The 7,751-nt window shown below is 43.2% G+C and overlaps 1 pseudogene; it reads right to left on the bottom strand.

Annotated features, from left to right (window-relative positions):
* Positions 1–6,083: 6,083 nt before the first annotated feature.
* Positions 6,084–6,470, bottom strand: LOC112316486 (transmembrane protein 230 pseudogene; annotated as a pseudogene).
* Positions 6,471–7,751: the final 1,281 nt, after the last annotated feature.

The following is a 7,751-nucleotide window of genomic DNA, read 5'->3' on the forward strand; positions in this document are numbered from 1 at the left end:
TCTCTCCTGTGGGCTGTTGGCTCTGTGCTTTGTCAGCCCAAGTGTGGAATGCAACCTCCCCCTTTTAATTCCTCCCTAAATACTGTTCACCCAAGGTAGTGAGGCTAGAGGACCATTCCTGAGGGGTGGGGGTGATGGAGGAGGGAGGAGGCCTACTGAATAGAAGATACCACTGATCTTCGAGTACCACAGCACCCTGCCCTCTCAGGGACATGTTTTCATCTCACCCAGGTTGCTTACCATCTTGTCACCTTGTCGGTCCTCAGCATCTCTCCCTCTCTCTCTCCCTCTCTCTCTCTCTGTCTGACTCTTCTTCACACTCCACTCTCTGTCCTCCCACATCTTTCACCAAGAACTCTCTCCTGAAACCCAGAGTGCTCCCAGGCTATTAGCTGGAGACACACTTCTCTTCATTTCAAATCCAGAGAGAGCCCAGCAAAGTATTTTCCCAGGCAGAGCTTGCTCCCCCAGAGGAATTCTGCTGCCAGCTCTTACAATAGCAAATGTGATTTTTTATTCTTCCCACTCCACTTAGATGGGAAAACTGAGCCCCCAAAGCGAAAATGACTTGCCAAGGGCCTTACAGAGTGAGGGACAAAGCAGGAATAAGAATCTGGGACTTTTAACTGCCTGTCTAAGAGCTGTGTCAGACTCTAGGCAAGTTAATGAGTCTCTCTGGACCACTATTTTACTTTATTTTATTTTATTTTATTTTATTGTGCTATGAAGGTTTTATTGAAATGTCACATGCAGACAGAGGAGTGGGTGGGTTTTCACAAAACACACATATTTGTATAACCAGATCCAGACTGAAAAACAAAATATTTCCAGTGCTCCCCAAATTCCCTTGGGCCTCCTCCCAATCTCTGCTTTCCCCGAAGGTAACTACCATTCTGACTTCTCCCAACATAGAGTAGTTTTGCCTGTTTTTGAACTTTCTATCAACAGAATCATATAATACGTGTTCTTTCGTATTTGCATTAAGCTTGTGAGATCCATCTGTGCTGTTCTGGTAGCTGCTGTCTGCTCCTTCCCATCGCTGTACAGTATATTGACATGTGACTGGGCCTCCCTTTATTTATCTGTTCTACTGCTGATGGACACCGATTCCTTTCCGTTTGGGGCTGCCGACCACAATGCCATGGCGGACACTCTCATGCGTGTCTTTGGAGCACAATGTCTGCTTTCCTGTTGGATGCATGCCCAGATGATGTAGAATTGCTGGGGCATGGGTATCGAATATGTTCAGTTTTAGGTGATGTTGTCATCAAGTTTTCCAAAGTCAGTTGTACCAACTTACACTCCCACCAGCTGGGTCCAAGAGTGTTACAAGCTTCACACTCCTGCCAACATTTAGTGGTGTCAGTCTTTTTCATTTTAGCTCACGCGGGTTTTGCATTTCCTTGGTGACTGATGATATCACATATCTTCCCATATGTTGGCAGGTTGTTTGGAAAGCCTTATCTGTGAAATGTCTGTTCAAGTCTCTCCCCTGTTTTCTGTCGGATTGTCCATTTTGTTCCTATTGATCTGTAAGGGTTATTTATATATTCTGGATACAAGCTCTTTGTATTTCTAATATCATCACCAACTCTGTATCTTGCCTTTTACTTTCTTTTTAAATATTTATTTATTTATTTATTCATTGGGAGAGGGGAAGAGAGGGAAGAAGAGAGGGAGAGAAACATCGATTGGTTGCCTCTTGTCCCCAGACCTGCAACCTAGATATGTTCCCTGACCAGAAATTGAACCGACATTCTTTCACTTTGCAGGGACGACACCCAGCCAATTAAGCCACACCAGTCAAGGCACCTTTTACTTTCTCTTTTCTCCTTTATCTTATTTAGTATTTTTTAATCTTTTAAAGTATATTTTATTGATTATGCTATTACAATTGCCCCATTTTTTCTCCCCTTTATCCCCCTCCGCCTTGCACCACCCCTCCCACCAGCATTCCCCCACTTGGTTCATGTCCATGGGTTGTACATATAAGTTCTTTGGCTTCTCCGTTTCCCATACTATTCTTAACCTCCCCTTGTCTATTTTGTACCTACCATTTATGCTTCTTGTTCCCTGTATCTTTTCTCCCATTCTCCCCCCGTCCCCACCCCACTGATAACACTCCAAGTGATCTCCATTTCTGTGATTCTGTTTCTGTTCTAGTTGCTTGATTAGTTTGTTTTCATTTTTGTTTTTTAGGTTCAGCTGTTGATAGTTGTGAGTTTGTTGTCATTTTACTGTTCATAATTTTGACCTTCTTTTTCTTAGATAAGTCCTTTTAACATTTCACATAATAAGGGCTCAGTGATGATGAACTCTTTAACTTTATCTTATCTGGGAAGCATTTTATCTGCCCTCCCATTCTAAATGATAGCTTTACTGGACAGAGTAATCTTGGATACTAGCTTTTCATGACTTTGAATAGTTCTTTCCAGCCCCTTCTTGCCTGTAATGTTTCTTTTGGGAAATTAGCTGATAGTCTTATGGGAACTCCTTTGTAGGTAACCATTTCCTTTTCTCTTGCTGCTTTTAAGATTCTCTCTTTATCTTTAATCTTGGCTAATGTAATTATGATGTGTCTTGGTGTGTTCCTCCTCGAGTCCAGTTTTTTGGGACTCTCTGAGATTCCTGGACTTCCTAGAAATCTATTTCCTTCATCAGATTGGGAAATTTTTCCTTCATTATTTTTTCAAATAAGTTTTCAATTTCTTGCTCTTCTTCTTCTCCTTCTGGCACCCCTACAATTCAGATGTTGGAATGATTAAAGTCATCCCAGAGGTTCCTAAGCCTCTCCTTACTTTTTTGAATTCTTGTTTCTTCATTGTGTTCCAAACCATTGATTTGAACTGTTGGTTCCCTGTATATTTTTCTTTATTTCAATTTGCACAGCCTTCATTTCTTCCTCTATTTTGCGTCCATACTCAGTCATTTCTGTGAACATCCTGATTACCAGTGTTTTGAACTCTGCATCTGATAGTTTGGCTATCTCCTTGTCACTTAGTTCTTTTTCTGGAGTTTTAATCTGTTCTTTCATTTGGGCCATTTTTTCTTTGTCTCGGTGCACCTGTTACATTGTAAGGAACAGAGCCTTAGGTGTTCACCAGGGTGGGGTAACCATGTCGCTGCATTGTGGTGCTGTGGGAGGGGGGAGGGGTCCAAAAAGGAACACTGGCACTTGCTGGGCTCTTGCCCTACTTTCAATCACTTCCCCTGCTACCCACAAGTGAGTTGGTCCCTTTTGGTGCTGATTCCCCAGTGGGTGGGTTTGTGTATGTTGTAGGACCCTGTGGGTCTCTCCAACAAACTCTCCTATGAGGCTGGGAGTTTCTTCCACCACCACAACCCCCACAGTTTTTATAGCCAGAGGTTTTGAGACTTTAGTTTCCCATGCTGGAACCCTGGGTTGTGCAATCTGTCTCGCTCCCCAGCTTATCCACAGACAAATGTGGGAGTGCCAGCTGCCACCTCACCTGCCTGGCCCACCACCTTGCTGCATGTCCTCTCTGGCCCCAGCTGCCCATCTCTGCCCCTCCTACCAGTCTGGATGGATGTTTCTTCTTTAACTCCTTGGTTGTCAGACTTCCGTACAGTTCAATTTCCTGGCAGTCCTGGTTGTTTTTTTGTTTTTAAATTTGTTGTTGTCCTCTTTTGGTTGTGTGAGGAGGCAAAGCGTATCTACTTACACCTCCACCTTGGCTGGAAGCCAACATCCCCTTTTACTTTCTTAATGATGACTTTTGAAAAGCAGAAGTTCTTCATTTTAATGAAGAATAATTCATCACATTTTTTTCCCTTTATGGTTAGTACTTTTGGTGTTCTGTTTAAGAAATCTTTGCTTATGTCAAAGTCATAAAGATAGTCTACATTTTCATCTAGTGGTTTTATCATTTTTATTTAAATCTTAATTGATCTGAAATTTATTTTTGGCATGGTGTGAAGTAGGGATCAAGACAACTTTTTCCATATGAATATTCAATTGACCCAGCATCATTTATTGAAAAGAACATTCTTTTCCCAGTCTACCTGGCAGTATCATCCGTGTCAGAAATCAAGGGCCCATATTCGCGTGGATCTGTTTTGGGGCTTTCTATTTTGTTCTACTGGTCTATCCTTGTACTAATAGTACGCTGTCTTAATACCTAGTGCTAGAAATCCTCCAGCTTTGCTCTTCTTCAAGAATGTCTTGGATATTCTTAGTCTTTTGCATTTCCATATCAATTTTAGAATTTATAAATTGTCACTACCAATTTTGACAAATTTGTAAATTTGTCAGCTTGTCAGTATACACACACATGTGCATGTAAACACACAAATAGTCTGCTAGGATTTTGACTGGGATTGCATTGAATCTGTAGATTGATTTGGGGAGGATTAACACGCTTACAATATTGAGTCTTCCAATCTATGAACATGGTATACTTCCTCTATTATTTAGGCATTTTAAATGATCTCTCAAGAATGTTCTGTTGTATTGATCTCTCAGTAATGTTTTTGTCTATTGTGTGATCTTGCCCTTTTTTTTGGTTAAAGTTATTTGTAGGTAGGTATTTGTTATTTTTATAGTGTATAATGGTATTGTCTTTTTAATCCCTTTCCATAATTGTGCATTGGTAGTATATTGAAGAACATTTTATTTCTCTTTAAAAAATATTTTATGTTTTATTTTAGAGAGGGGGGATGGGAGGGAGAAAGAGAGGCTGAAAAACACGGGTTGGTTGACTTCTGTACATGCCCTGGGGGACTGAACCTGCAACTCAGGCATGTGGGGGAACCGGGAAGTGGGGTGGTAGAGGGAGGAATCGGGGAATCAAACCTGGTGAGCTTTTGGTTCAAGGGACAAGGGATGATGCTCAACCAACTGAGCCACACTGGCCAAGCCACACTGGCGGGGGCTGATTTCTTATACTGATCTTGTATCCTTGTATCTAGTGACCTTACTAAATTTACTAATTTCTTCATTTTGTTTAGATTTTAGATATTTTAATTTCTTTTGAACATAAGTCACTTTTTGCAAGCTAGGAAACAGAATCAAACTAAGGTAGTCTAGTTCTCTAGGGATCCAGACCAAATCTTATGATCTTCAGCAAAATGACATCATAATACAAGGCGCTAACAAAAGAGTTGTAAACTCTAAATACCAACCACTTACCTACATTTTCCATAGAAAACAGCCAAAACTCCAGTCCTTAAGAGTGTGATATACAAAACACCTTAATCTATAATGGATAGAATTTCCCAAATTACTTGGTGAACCAGATCAGAGCTGACCAAGGACTGATGAACCAAAAAGTGTTTACATTTTCAAAACTTGCTCTGAAGTTTTAAAATTCCGGATAGCTCTTAATAAGAAAGCAAGTAAAAGATATTACAGATGCATCCACATTAATATTTGATTTTGCCAAGGTCTTCCACTAGAACATGAAGTTAGAGCATAGAGGATAAGATACTTAGATATTTTCAAAATGAATTACTCAGTAATAAGAAATTTGACATGCTGCATTCTTCCATTTGCCACCAGAGCAAACTGACAATAAAGACAATTTAAAAGAAATGCTGCCCTGGGCTGGTGTGGCTCAGTGGACTGAGTGCTGGTCTGCAAACCAAAGGGTCGCTGGTTCAATTCCCAGTCAGGGCACATGTCTGGGTTGCAGGCCAGGTCTCCAGCTGGGGGTACGAGAGGCAACCACACATTGCTGTTTCTCTCCCTCTCTTTCTTTCTCCCTTCCCTCTCTCTAAGAATAAATAAATAAATCTTAAAAAAAAAAAAAGAAATGCTCACCCCTAAAAAGAGTGGTGGCAGCAACACCTCCCCCTGCAGAATAACCTCTGCTTTTCCACACGATTAACATTGCTATTCTTCTATGATTCAGGTTCATGTGGAAAAACTTGTCAGCTTTTTGCCTGGGCCAGGAGGTGAAAAACAGAGCATGCCCTACTTGGCTAATTGTAAGCTGTTAACATCTTCGGGATGGACCTATAAAACCTGGCCATTGTTTTGTTAAACGTCTGCAAACCGCAGAATTCCTTAGCCCTTAGCCAGAGTTTCTGCCCAATATCTTAAAACCGAGCTCAGTCTCTGCTCCTCAGGGCTGAAGTGGGTGCGAGTCATCAAAGTCGGGAATGTCATCGCAGGAGTAACCCCAGTAGCCTTTGGAGGCACAGCCAGCGATGCATGTGCAGGTGGTAGAATCCTGGCAGGAACACCAGGATGCCAATCATCAGGATGGGAATGTCAGCTTGCCCCCCACCCCTCTGCTGATATAGCTTTCCAGCAGGAGGGAGTCCATGATAATGAGAAAGGCACCAATCGAAAACAGCACTGTACCAAGCACAGTGGCCTTATATGGGACCTTAGGAGGATGGCTTTTCTTGAACTGAAGGTCCATGTAGCCATTATCGGTGCTGGAGAGCCTTGGGTATTTCACTTTCCTAATGGGGATTCCATTAGCCAGGTTGGTACGAGATGGCATCGTAACACGCTGACACAGCTGGAGTCGGAGCACAATGCCTCCGGTGAGCCAGCAGCTTGCTCACTGTTGGAAACAGAGACGCTCCTGACTCACCCACCTGCTACCGCCCCACCCCGCCCAGACCAGCTCAGCGCCAGAAATCCAGTTATTTATTCTAATAGTTCTTATGTTTTAGGGATTTTCTCTGTGCACCGTTATGCTACCTACATATTGACAGTTTTATTTCTTCCTTTAGAATTCTCTTAACTTTTTTTTTCTTGTCTTATTGCTCTGCCTGGGACTCTCACTGTAGTGCTGTGCAGATGTGGTGCTAGAGAGATCCTGGTCTAGTTTCTGATCTCAGCAGAAAAGCTTTCCGTATCTCACTATTAAGTTCATGTTGACTGTGTGTGTGTGTGCTCTCTGGAGATCCTTCTCATAGTACTACTTTTTTGGACACACTTTTCTAAGAGAATGGTCTGAGGAGAAGGGGGTGGGGGAGGGCCCTGGGAGGGCCCTGCTCCTCACTCAGAAAACAAAACAGACTTGTCTCCAAAAGGGGGAACAACTCCATGATGACTCTGCTCCATATCCTCCCTCAAAACTTGGCCAAAACTTCAATCCAGTAGAGGGGGTCAGTGGGTATGTCCCTCTGGCTCTGGAACATGAGGACAGCAATCAATTTCTGTCATTCTTCAGGGAAACTGAAACTTACATCAGGGTGATGACTAATCTCAGGTCACATAGCAAGTTAGTGACAGAGTCGGAATAAGAATGAAGAGCCAGCCCCTCTTCGGCCTCTGCTCTATGGTCAGGATTTGGGAGATGGCCAGAGGGCAAAATAATGTGCATGTAAGAGTTCCAGCGACTGGACAACTTTGTCTAAGCACCAGGCCCAAGACCCACAGTTTCTGTGTAAAGAAGGTAGGCAGGCAGCCCCTCCTTCAGCCAGAGAGGAAGGGAGCTCAGGGCTCATGGAGGTGGGAGGCAGGTGGAAAAGCTGGCCCTCATTTCTAGTCCTGTGCCATTTAGGAGAAGGCTTTGGGGAACTTTCTCCAGGTAGGACTCAGACCATCAGCCTGTAAGGGCCTTCGAGACCAAGCACTTGGACACCAGGACCTCAGGGCTCCTGTGGGTGGGAGGAGCCATTGGCCAGAGAGGGCAATTCCTGGACCGAAGACACACAGGGTGGTGGTGTGGAACTGGGGGCAGACCAACCCCAGGGTTCTTGGATGCCTGGAAAGGAGACAAAGTCCCAACAGAGAACCCTGGCCTGATCCCCCCACTTCCTACCACAAACTC

The sequence above is a fragment of the Desmodus rotundus genome, chromosome 9 (genome assembly GCF_022682495.2).
Source record: "Desmodus rotundus isolate HL8 chromosome 9, HLdesRot8A.1, whole genome shotgun sequence".
Classification (NCBI taxonomy): Eukaryota; Metazoa; Chordata; class Mammalia; order Chiroptera; family Phyllostomidae; genus Desmodus; species Desmodus rotundus.